This window comes from Podarcis vaucheri, assembly GCF_965113315.1.
Source record: "Podarcis vaucheri genome assembly, chromosome: 8".
Classification (NCBI taxonomy): Eukaryota; Metazoa; Chordata; class Lepidosauria; order Squamata; family Lacertidae; genus Podarcis; species Podarcis vaucheri.
In genome coordinates this window covers 64,129,075-64,142,486 of record NC_138766.1, presented here as the reverse complement: position 1 = coordinate 64,142,486, position 13,412 = coordinate 64,129,075, and the positions used below count along the sequence as shown (strand labels likewise).

At 42.0% G+C, this 13,412-nt stretch overlaps 1 long non-coding RNA gene across 2 annotated transcripts in view; it reads right to left on the bottom strand.

Moving 5' to 3' along the window:
- Positions 1 to 13,412, bottom strand: part of LOC309538498 — a 131,738-nt gene that overhangs the window by 39,628 nt on the left and 78,698 nt on the right. The window contains exon 4 of one of the 2 annotated variants that reach the window (XR_014222238.1): positions 8,850 to 10,125. This is a non-coding gene — a long non-coding RNA (uncharacterized lncRNA). Of the gene's footprint in view, positions 1 to 7,537; positions 8,174 to 8,849; positions 10,126 to 13,412 lie in introns of those variants that run through there. The other variant, XR_014222239.1, reaches the window with a different exon arrangement.

Genomic DNA, 13,412 nt, shown 5'->3' with positions numbered 1-13,412 from the left:
TGTCAAGCCTCTGCTTAAAGACCTCCAAAGTAGGAGACTCCACCACACTCCTTGGCAGCAAATTCCACTGTCGAACAGCCCTTACTGTCAGGAAGTTCTTCCTAATGTTTAGGTGGAATCTTCTTTCTTGTAGTTTGGATCCATTGCTCCGTGTCCGCTTCTCTGGAGCAGCAGAAAACAACCTTTCTCCCTCCTCTATGTGACATCCTTTTATATATTTGAACATGGCTATCATATCACCCCTTAACCTCCTCTTCTCCAGGCTAAACATGCCCAGCTCCCTTAGCCGTTCCTCATAAGGCATTGTTTCCAGGCCTTTGACCATTTTGGTTGCCCTCCTCTGGACACGTTCCAGTTTGTCAGTGTCCTTCTTGAATTGTGGTGCCCAGAACTGGACACAGTACTCCAGGTGTGGTCTGACCAGAGCGGAATACAGTGGCACTATTACTTCCCTTGATCTAGATGCTATACTCCTATTGATGCAGCCCAGAATTGCATTGGCTTTTTTAGCTGCTGCGTCACACTGTTGGCTCATGTCAAGTTTGTGGTCAACCAAGACTCCTAGATCCTTTTCACATGTACTGCTCTCAAGCCAGGTGTCACCCATCTTGTATTTGTGCCTCTCATTTTTTTTGCCCAAGTGCAATACTTTACATTTCTCCCTGTTAAAATTCATCTTGTTTGTTTTTGCCCAGTTCTCTAATCTGTCAAGGTCGTTTTGAAGTGTGATCCTGTCCTCTGGGGTGTTAGCCACCCCTCCCAGTTTGGTGTCATCTGCAAATTTGATCAGGATGCCCTTGAGTCCATCATCCAAGTCGTTGATAAAGATGTTGAATAAGACCGGGCCCAAGACAGAACCCTGTGGCACCCCACTAGTCACTCTTCTCCAGGATGAAGAGGAACCATTGATGAGCACCCTTTGGGTTCGGTCAGTCAGCCAGTTACAAATCCACTGAGTGGTAGCATAGTCAAGACCGCATTTTACCAGCTTCTTTACAAGAATATCATGAGGCACCTTGTCAAATGCCTTGCTGAAATCAAGGTAGGCTACATCCACTGCGTTCCCTTCATCTACCAGGCTTGTAATTCTGTCAAAAAACGAGATCAGGTTAGTCTGACATGACTTATTTTTCAGAAATCCATGCTGACTATTGGTGATCACAGCATTCCTTTCTAGGTGCTCACAGACTGTTTGCTTAATGATCTGCTCCAGAATCTTCCCTGCTATTGATGTCAGACTGACTGGGCGGTAATTATTTGGGTCCTCTCTTTTCCCCTTTTTGAAAATAGGGACAACATTTGCCCTCCTCCAGTCTGCCGGGACTTCGCCTGTTCTCCAGGAATTCTCAAAGATGACTGCCAGTGGTTCTGAGATCACATCTGCCAGTTCTTTTAATACTCTTGGATGCAGTTCATCTGGCCCTGGAGACTTGAATACATCTAAACTAGCCAAATATTCTTGTACGATCTCCTTAGTTATTCTGGGCTGTGTTTCCTTTGCTCAATCATTTGCTCCAAATTCTTCAGGTCGGGCATTGTTTTCTTTATCGGAGAAGACTGAGGCAAAGAAGGCATTGAGGAGTTCAGCCCTTTCTGTGTCCCCTGTTTGCATTTCACCATCTTCTCCTCTGAGTGACCCCACTGTTTCTTTGTTCTTCCTTTTGCTACGAACATACCCATAAAAGCCTTTTTTGTTGCTTTTAACCTCTCTAGCAAGCCTGAGTTCATTCTGTGCTTTAGCTTTTCTGACTTTGTGTCTACACGTGCTGGCTATTTGTTTGAATTCCTCTTTGGTGGTTTCCCCCCTTTTCCATTTTTTGTACACATCCTTTTTTAATCTTAATTCAGTTAAAAGTTCTTTAGATAGCCACCCTGGCTTCTTTAGGCACCTTCCATGTTTCCGTCTCATTGGTATTGCCTGACGTTGTGCTTTTACTATCTCCCTCTTAACAAACTCCCAGCCATCATGAACTCCCTTTCCTTTTAGTATTGCTGTCCATGGGATCTCACCCAGCACTTCCCTAAGTTTTATGAAGTCGGCTTTCTTAAAGTCAAGAAATTGAGCCCTAGTATGCTTGGCTGCTTCTTTCCGCTGTATAGTAAACTTCAGAAGAGCATGATCACTCGCGCCTAATGATCCTTCCACATCTACCCCACTAACCAGGTCATCAACATTGGTTAGGACCAGATCTAAAATGGCTGTTCCTCTTGTTGCTTCTCCCACTTTCTGGACAATGAAGTTGTCTGCAAGGCCAGTGAGGAATCTGTTTGACCTTATGCTCTTGGCTGAGTTTGACGTCCAACAAATATCCGGGTAATTGAAGTCCCCCATTACTACTATCTCCCTTCCTTTTGCATGCTTGGCCATCTGTTCCAGGAAGGCATCATCTATGTCCTCCGTTTGGCTTGGGGATCTATAGTAAACTCCCACAATGAGGTCTCTGTTATTCTTCTCTCCCTTAATTTTGACCCAAATGCTCTCACTTTGGCTTTGAGGTTCTAAATCTTGGATCTCTTCACAGGTATACACATCCCTGACATATAACGCCACTCCTCCTCCTTTCTTGTCTGGTCTGTTTCTCTGAAATAGATTGTATCCCCCCATTTTTACATTCCAATCGTGGGACTTATCCCACCAGGTTTCAGTGATGCCTATTATGTCATATTTAGTTTGCTGTACCAAGAGCTCAAGCTCATCTTGTTTATTTCCCATGCTTTGCGCATTAGTGTACAGACATTGAAGTCCATTAATCATTCCCCCGTGTCTCTTATTTAAGGATTTTTTCCTCCCACCACTAGGTCCACATGCTGTTTGCTCCATTTGGTCTATGACATTTGGATGATCATCTTCAATAATTGATAGACTCCTACCTTCAGGAGCACTGTCTCCCTCCCCCACATTAGTCAGTTTAAAGCCCTCCTGATGAGGTTTCTGAGATTTTTGGCAAAAACATTTCTCCCAACCGTTGTGAGGTGCAGCCCATCACTTGCCAGAAGTCCATCTTCAATAAACTGCAGTCCGTGATCTAAGAATCCAAACCGTTCCTGTTTACACCATTTGCGAAGCCAGCTGTTCACTTCCACTATTTTCCCCTCTCTCCCTGGGCCACGTCGTTCAACTGGGAGGACAGACGAGATGACAATTTGTGCATTTAGTTGCTTCAATTTCCTGCCGAGAGCCTCGTAGTCTCTTTTGATCTTCTGGAGGCTATTGCTTGCAGTGTCATTGGTTCCCACATGAACCAAGAGGAAGGGGTATTTGTCAGTGGGTTTTATGATTCCTTGCAGTCGTTCAGTTACATCTTGGATCTTAGCCCCAGGGAGACAGCACACTTCCCGAGACATCTTGTCAGGCCCACAGATCACTGCTTCTGTTCCCCTCAGTAGGGAATCCCCTATCACCACTACACGCCTCCTCTTGGGTTTGGTCGGGGTTCTTCCGTGAGCTGTCCGTTCCAAGGTCGCCTGCACATTCCCTGAGGACTGACTTTGCTGCTCGTCTTCATATACCTGATCGACTGTAATGAGGGAGAGATCCTCAAATGGAGTCTGCTCTTCGTCTTCCATGCTAGGGGAAAGGACCTCAAAGCGATTGTGTATTTCTAAACAATCAGAGTGAACCCTGGGCCTCCTACTTCTTTGAGTCACGTTTCTCCATATATCTGGCTCCTGAGTTGGTGAACTAGCCTCCTTCTCAGGGGAGTCCCCTGTCTCCTCCTTGGTGGGGACGGTGTGCTCTGTTGCTTCCAAGAAGAGCTCCAGCTCTCTAATTCTTTGGAGCGTAGCTACACGTTCCTCCAGTTGCTGGACTTTGTCTTTTAAAAGGGCAATCAACATGCAATTGCTGCAGGTAAAGCTGCCTGCAACCTTTGGCAAGATGGCAAACATTGCGCAGGAATCGCAGGCGACTGCAGCTGTTCCCTCCCCTTCCATCTTGAGATTGTGTCTCCTTTTTGCTCCTTCTTCAACTGCTGCCCTACAAACTCTGATAAGCTCCTCCCACAGCTAATCCCCTGCCTCAACAGAAACCCTGCCCCCTCTGACCTTTACACAGGGAAAACAGCTAATCAGCCACAAGGAAACACACACACACAAGAAAACCCTTTTTGCTCCTTCTTCAACTGCTGCCCTACAAACTCTGATAAGCTCCTCCCACAGCTAATCCCCTGCCTCAACAGAAACCCTGCCCCCTCTGACCTTTACACAGGGAAAACAGCTAATCAGCCACAAGGAAACACACACACACACACACACACAAGAAAACCCTTTTTGCTCCTTCTTCAACTGCTGCCCTACAAACTCTGATAAGCTCCTCCCACAGCTAATCCCCTGCCTCAACAGAAACCCTGCCCCCTCTGACCTTTACACAGGGAAAACAGCTAATCAGCCACAAGGAAACATACACACACAAGAAAACCCTTTTTGCTCCTTCTTCAACTGCTGCCCTACAAACTCTGATAAGCTCCTCCCACAGCTAATCCCCTGCCTCAACAGAAACCCTGCCCCCTCTGACCTTTACACAGGGAAAACAGCTAATCAGCCACAAGGAAACACACACACACACACAAGAAAACCCTTTTTGCTCCTTCTTCAACTGCTGCCCTACAAACTCTGATAAGCTCCTCCCACAGCTAATCCCCTGCCTCAACAGAAACCCTGCCCCCTCTGACCTTTACACAGGGAAAACAGCTAATCAGCCACAAGGAAACACACACACACAAGAAAACCCTTTTTGTTCCTTCTTCAACTGCTGCCCTACAAACTCTGATAAGCTCCTCCCACAGCTAATCCCCTGCCTCAACAGAAACCCTGCCCCCTCTGACCTTCACACAGGGAAAACAGCTAATCAGCCACAAGGAAACACACACACACACACACACACACACACACGAAAACCCTTTTTGCTCCTTCTTCAACTGCTGCCCTACAAACTCTCTTGGGTAAGGTAAAATCACCCTGGATCACCCCTATCCACACCATTGTTTGGCACCATCACGGAGTGGCTATACACATCCTGCACCATCTATAGTCTCCTCTGATCTGGCTCCAACTGGCCTTACTTACAAAGAGTAAAGAACATCCTCACTGTCAGGAATGAGCCAGCTCCAAGTGAAGGTTTACAGCCAACTGCAGAAAGCAGCCAGGAACAGAGAGGCTTTGATGTTACTCAGGCAGGGGAGAGCCAGCAGCTGCAGACTTCAGCTCTTCCTGACCTTGATGGGCAGGCTGTTAAGGCAGTAGTTGAGAGCAGGCTAGAACACAGTCAAAGCTCACCGGAAGCACAAACAGGTGCGAACAAACTCAGAGACAGCCTCTCAGAAAATGAAGAGGTAGGAACAGATCCACTAAGTCTGAAGAGTCTGTGAATGGGAGGGCTAGTAGATAGGAAGCAAAACAAGAGATGTAAGGTTTGTAAGTTCAATATTTTCTGTCAACGCCGGATGGAGTCTTCAGAAGGGTCATCTTGAGTAATGGTGCCGGTGGCTTTGTTAGAGCTGTTTGGAGCTATCTAGTTGTTTTTGAAATAAATCCACCTTTTTAATTAGCTGCGCTTACTGTGTTATCAAGCTGGGAACCTGGACTCCTGACACTCACTAACACTAACTCCATGGGAATAAATCACAGAGGGATAAAAGTATCTATTCTCTTCAGCCATTCTTAAACTCTATCCATGAGAGGCTCACATGCAGTTCCCCTGCCCCCTACACCACTCTCACATGCACAGGAAGGTCTAAAAAGAGGTTGAAAGCATGTTCGGCTGAACATCTACAAGATCCTTGACCACACAGTGTTCCCAATCATGGAGAGGGTTGTAAGTCACCCTTCAGACCTTCTTGCTTATCACTGGAGGTTTTGGGACTGGAGGGATTTGGGCTGGCGCATGTGGCCCTGCGTCCCCTCCACGAATAGACTTTGTTGTGGCAAAGCCAAGAAAGAGTTCTGTGTCACATTAACAATGTTCAGGTAGTATAAGCTTTCACAGACGAGAACACATAGCATGTTCAAATACAACCATGAACGCACTGGCATATTTAGGATTCATGAGGGTATCCATCAAAGGCACCATTGACCTGAAGATTCAAATGTTGCTCTGCTAAACAGAGCAGAAGATCAGAGTCTGGTGAGAATAGCATCTTCCACACTTTGCGCTTCAATCATATTTGCTGTGGATGCACAGACATTGCACTAGGATTTCCTGAAGCAGACATAAAGTTGGACAACAGAATGCACATTATTCAATGTAAGTCATAGACCTGCAGCCAAACCAGGGTCCCAGAACCATTTAAACTCTATTTAAAGACTCAATGTGTCACAAACATCCATTTAACCTGCTCAGTTTTCAAACCTATAACTGGAATCAGGAAATGCAAGCCAGCACGCAAGGGGGAAAGGACCTTTAGTTTAACTCAGTGTGTTTATTTTTAGCTGCCTTAAATCAGCAAGGCTGACTATTCCTTCACTGAATAAAGTTGGCTAAGGAATCCCCACCCCCAACCTCTGTAAGTAAGACAAATAATATCTTTCAACTCTTTTGCAACATCAGGTCCCCTGGTAACCCACAGCATCCTCAAAATGTTCAGTGTGTAATTCTAAAAAGAACCCTGCTGCTCTGTCTTAAAAGGGATAAAACCACTGTCTGGCAGTGGAGAATAAAATGCCCTTTCTTCCCACATCAATTGTTTGTTAAAGCCCATTGTGATTCCTGGTGCTCCTTTGCATGAAGCTCTGTCATTAATTATTACTTTCCTTCTGGAGGGGAAGGTTTACCTCTGAAATCATCCTTGTGCTCCCCATTGGCAGTGAAATGGAAGATAATGCCAGTAAATGACACCTTCTACCTTTACTTAAAAGCCACTAAGCATCAGCGAGCAATTATGCACACTTGAGGACTGGTTAGCACTTGCCATGGCTGTCATGTTCCTACTGAGTGTAGGCATACCCGGATTTTTTAAAAAAGAAATGGAACCAAGAGAAGAAGCAGTGAGATACAAACACATTATATTTAAAGCCATTCCATTAAGAAGAAATTACCGCTGTGAAATGTCAGCACTCCATTTCTAGAAAGATTGTGCATGCTGCAGAATGTGATCCGATAGAAGGAAAACACAACTGTGTTTTTTTTAAAAAACAAAAAGCCTGAGGCTTTCAGATTACTGCTCAGGGTGCAGAGTTTGGCAACCTGGGTGGAATCTACACAGGAAATGCTCAGGAAATGCATTAAAAAAAAGAAAAAGAAAGGAAAAAATGTGTTTTTAAAAATACATTGAATTTTCCATAAGGTTCAGTATGCGACAACGGCAGCCAGGATATTGATAGCTCAGAATTGGAAATCAGCAGAGACCCCCACAATTATGGATTGGCAAACAAAATTATTTGAATATGCAGAATTAGCAAGAATGACAAACAAAATTAGACATCAAAAATAAACAAAGTTTATTGAAGAATGGAGTAAATTTGTGAAGTACATTGAAAGTAACTGTAACAAATTAAAACTACAGTAGGCCTAACATAAACCTTGTTATGCGTAAATCAGATTTAGAAACTGCAGGAGAAGAAAAGATGTAAGAAAACCGTAACAGGATAGGAGGGAGGTCACGACGTGTGTTAACATTGGATAAATAAGTAGATGATACTTAAAATTGATTAATAAGAGTGTTTTCTTTTTTATTTTTGTCTGTTTATTTTTCCTTTGTTGTATGCTTTTTGTTTTTTGTGAAAATTTCAATAAAAAGCAAAAATAAAAAAGAATTTTCCATAAGGCTCACCATCGCCATCTAGTGTTGCATTGTATATTGCACTTAAAACACACTTAAAGCGTTTTATTTGCAGCTGTGTAGCTGAGTGCCAGGTTGCTCACAGGGGCAAGACGGTCTGAGCATATTACACTGATCCCGGCCTGACTGAACTGGCTGCCAATTAGTTCGCAGGCCCTATTCAAAGTGCTGGCTTTGACCTCTAAAGTGCAAAACAGTCCAGGACCGCAATACCAGACCTTCCAAGTATTTTCCAGTGATGTCCCTGATTTAGAGAAGCTGTCCCGGTTTCTGATTTGATCCTGGAATGTCCCACTTTTCCTTAGGATGTCTCTATTTTTATTGGAGAAATGTTGGAGTGTATGGAGTTATCTGATCCCCGAGCTGTCTGAAGGCAATCCTGTATAGGGAAGGTTTTTCTTTTTTAAAAAAAGTTTAATGTTTTATTATGTTTTTATATATGTTGGAAGCTGCCCAGAGTGGCTGGGTCAACCCAGTAAGATGTGTAGGGTATAAATCGTAAAATTTTCATTATAGACTGAGATGTCGCTATTTTCATCGGCTAAATGCTGGAGGGTATCAATACCTCAGGAACTGCCTCTCCCCATATGAACCAATCTGGACCCTACGATCATCATTGGAGGTCCTTCTTCGTGTGCCTCCTCCACAAGAGGCGCAGAGGGCATTAACACGAGAACGGGCCTTTTCTGCAATAGCTCCGCATTTGTGGAATACTCTCACCAGGGAGGTTTGGCTGGTGCCTTCATTATATATCTTTAGGTGCCAAGAGAAAACGTTTCTCTTCAACCAGGCCTTTGGCTAATTAACACTCTGTGTCCTTTTAAATGTGTTTCGGGGAGGCTATGGGTCCCCCCTTCTTGTTCTTGTTTAATTATGTATTTGTGTTTTTATTTTTATGCTGTGAACCACCCTGAGTTCTATGGATGAAGGCGGTATACAAATTTAATAAATAATAATAATAATAATAATAATAATAATAATAATAATAATAATATCAGGTTATCAAAAGGCATCAGTTCAGGATAACGTAAACCTGTGACACAGACCCGGTGTCAAGTCAAATTTTACACTTACCATTTTTTAATTCAACCAGAAATCTGACAGCCATCTTCATTGTGCATTTGACCTTTTTCACTCACAGATCAGAATACTTATTAACTTATTGGTGTCAATTACATTGTTAACAGTGATATATAATATTATTTTGAATTATTTCACTGGTGGTGAGAAATATGTAGTGCTTCTGATGTGATTATAATGTGTAATAGAGAATAGTCAAACACTCAACTGAACTAATTGGTCAGAGTGGAGAAATAATGTGGAAGCTACACATTTCACAAACCTCCCCCCCAAAATTAAAAAATGTAGAAAGTTACATTTGTGAGTTATCATTTTGTATATTGCAAACTTTATCTTTCTAAAACCATAGCAGATCTGGTTACCTTCTAATATGTTCCTGCAAATACATAACATTAGGGTCTTTAGCATCACTAGTGAGTAATCTGGATTACTGTGAATTTTGGATTGTGATGGAATTTTTTTCAGGAGATCGAAGCTTTAGAACGCTGTGTATGCCATTCACCCAACAAAAAGAATCACGAATTCTGTACATTGCGTTCTGTAAAGCTACGTTGATTATCTCAGCATTTTGTTCATTGATTATGCCATTTCATGTCATTTTATATTTGCATATGTGATTTCAAATACACATAAAGCACTGTACTGCAAAAAGCCTAGCAGTTAAAATTGACCAGTCCCTTTTATAATTACCATGGATCAATCTCCAGTCATTCTAAAATTTGCTTTATCCTTATTAATGGAGTTAGTATATTATACCCATCAACAGATCTATGCTTGTGCAGATTTAGACTGTTTCTTAATGGCTCCATCCCAGCTATAAAGTTTCCCTTTTAGTACATGGACCAGGCCAGTGTATAAAACAGGTAAAGAGGTTTTATTTAAGGAAGCAAGCATACAGCCTACAAAATACAGAAGTCTACAGAAGTGTTGTATCAAGGCCATACTAGATGTGACATGGGAGATCCACAACCAGTGCTTCCAACATACTTTTCTTTGGTTAAAGGAGCCATGGGGGAGAGGGGATGCACTTTAAATACAAAAACACATTTTATATCATGTCTAGTTTGACCCTCAGACAAGCTAAAAAGAAGAAAAGTCAAGAATATAAGGGTATGATAAATGGAGGGGGGAAAGGTCGAATATGTCAAGTATGGCTCCAATATTTCCTTTGGCAAAATATTTATCTAGATATATTTTAGATTCCATCTTCCTGCACAACATCCTTCATTAGCATGGCTGTACGTAGCAGTCACATAAGTCACCCGATTACCTGTAATTAGCAAAGTAATGAACACAAAGAAAGGGACAACAGGTGAGATAAATAAAACCGGGGGGTTATCTATGAGTCTAGACATGAATAATGGGCAAACACAGCTTGTAATCCTTCTAATTATTTGCAATTTCCTGCTAGTTATTACTGTTTACATAGCTATTGATATAAATCTTTCCAGGGGCAGAATATTGTTTCCATTAAAATTTCAACTCATGTTGCCATAATCCTGTCTTCATAAATATATGTAAGATGAAGGGCTGGTTGTTAATTTGCTTCTTCGTTGAGAACAGGAGGAAACAAGAACCATTAAATTAAATGTGCCTGTTTGACCATGCTAGTATTTCATATCTGATTGCAAAATGAGATTAAAGAAGCTGGAGAACAACAATATGTGACCAAACACAGTTAGAGCATATTATCATGCCTACACTCTCAAGTCCTGATTGTATGCTTCCCATAGGCATCTCATTGGCCACTTTGAGAACAGGCTGCTATGAGACTAGATGGACCTTTGACCTGATCCAACAGAGGTCTTCTTCTGGTCTTATGTGTTACATGGTAGCGAGCAGAAAAAGAGTGTTTGGCTTCCTCCACTGTATCCTCAAGAAGTCATCCAGTTGCACTTTTCTGGGGGGTGACTGGATTGTCTTTCTGAAAGAATATTTGAACCCTCAGTGGTCTTTTGTGACAAATTTGCAAGACATTTTCAGAATAAAGTTGTGTGGCCAATAGACAGAGCTGCAGTCCAGCAACATCTGGGGGAACTCATGCTCCCAACCTTTGTCTTAAACCCTTGCCTTAATACAGACAGTTATGCTAGCACAACAACTTTTAGCTGCACAGTAGAACTTTGCTTCCCTCTCTGCTCCCCATCTGCCCCTACCATCTCCCATCTGGCTTAGGGAAAAGGTTGTGGAAACCCCCAGAGCAGATTCAGGAAGCTCAAGGGCATGTGGGGGGGAAAGAAAGGCAGCAAAGTTACATTGTACAGCTGCAAGTTGTTGTTCTAGCCTAACTGTTTAGTTGGATACTATTAAGTTGTGGGTGGACATAGCAGTCGACACAGAGATTTCTCCAAGTGGTTCTTTATAGTAAGCTGGAACTGAACTGAACTGAACAGCTCAGCCGGCCTGCTTTTATAGGCAGCCAGCTGTCAACATTGTAACAACAACAACCCAGGGTTTCCCACCTAAATTAACTTACGTGGACCTGAGTGAAAACTACAATATATACACAATACCCCTGGTGGCCAGGGTGAGAACTTCAATACATAACAGACACCACCAAGGGTTCTTAGCAATTATTCTAGACTCCAAAGATATAAGTCATTTTAACTATGCTAGCAGTCCAGTAGCATCACAATCTAGCAGGAAGATCCAGTGAAATGAATGGGAGGGGTCCAAGGCTGCAGTTGTGTCTTTTGTCTCCTTTCACAACTTTTCTGTTTTGTTTTCTGCACACCAAAGCCACTCTCTCCTAGAGATGTCAGAGAAATTCAATTTTGTTTGCATCTTAATGAGAAACTGCACTTCTTGAACCTATACATGAACTGAATCTCAATTATCTTTCAAAAATTTACACTTCTCCAAATATTGAGATGCTATTCTCCAACCAACCAATGTGTACACAAATGGATATCAAGTGAAACGGGACATAAAAATGCATGCATACATGAAAAATAACATACAAAAAGGTGTTCGCTCACAGAAAATGTGTGCATTAGTCAAAACTGCATACAAAATATGTTCATCAGGAAAGATTTGTGTGAAAACGCTGACAAATTTTCATGAAGATTATGCAAATTGCTATAGAAATCTGGAGAACTGAATTGAAGATAGGAAAAATGGGAAAACAAAATTAGTCTTCGGCCCATCCATACTCACTCCCAAGTCTTCAGACAAATGCTTTCCGCTCTCCCAACTCTTTCCTGAGTCTCTCTAATTTTTCTTTATTTGCCTCTTTACTGTGGGCTGACTCTTCCCTTTTGTTCCCCATGATAGCCATTCCCAAATCTGCTTTGCCTGCACATCAGCAAGAGGTCTCCAAGGTGTAGCATCTCTACACACACACACTTCTTTTAAACTGTGTTCATAATAAAAAAAACTAATCTTCCAATATTTGCAGCAGACACCATATCAAAATGAGAGGTAACCAGGAAGCTAATTTTCATTATATATAAAGATACAGTACACATACATGGATAGAAGTGTTCTTCTATAGAGAAGTGCTCTCTATATACAAAAGCCTTGGAAGGAGGGAGAACATTTGTCTATAGATACTAAACCCTATGGCTATAAAAATAAAAACCTAGAGAGAAATGTGTAACAGAGGGCAGGTTTGCCAAATTATATTATCAATGGAAATAGCAATTTGCAAAAAACTCATTCTGCATCAGGATTGAATTTGCTAAAATAGTTTTATCAAAAGAATATGCAGCCTTAGGATTATTTCAAGCTCGTTTAAAAGGGAAAAACCTCATTTAAAGAAAAAAAAATCCTCTCAGTCATTGTATTATACTAAAATTAGACATGCATTACTGGAGAATATCTGCTTTATGGAGGGTTCACTTGATATATATTATGATATATTGTGGTGCTGAATTATTGGTTCCCATAGTAATCATCATTACTTTGCCCTCAGGGTCACAGAGTGTCTCCCAGCCAAGGCAATTTGACATGTGACCCTCCATCCTTTCTGAGTATATCCATTACCACAGTTTCCTTCTATCCTTCAGCACCGCAGTCACATAATTACAACTGAACAGTTGCACGGCTACCGCCAAGGTTATATCAAAGAATTCCTCTCAGATAAGGGAAAGTATCTTAGGCACCGCAAAAGCAAGCTGAAAATGTCATTAAAAAGTTCAAAGGAAGCTTAACTTTTTATGCACAGAGGGCTAAGCTATGGCCTTTTAATCGGCCACCTGCTCCGTAAATACATTTGACAGTTAGGCACAGGGATTTAGCAGAACGCGGTACATGCATGGAGCTGTGGGCGGGCAGCAGAATAGCTGGCTGAAGGGATATTTTCGCAAAATCGATCTTTCAGCATGGCAGCACCTACATCCTGGAACTATCTGCCCATTGGTATTAGGCAGATGTCTTCCCTGTACTGTTTTCAGTGCCTGCTCACAACTTTTTTGTTTAGGTAAGCCTACTCATATGCAAAATTCAAATGCATATGCATATATATATAATGCGTTTTATTTATATTTTGATTTGTGTTTAGTTTTCAGCGTTCTCACTGATAATTTTAATGCATATTTTATGTGAAACACTTAGATG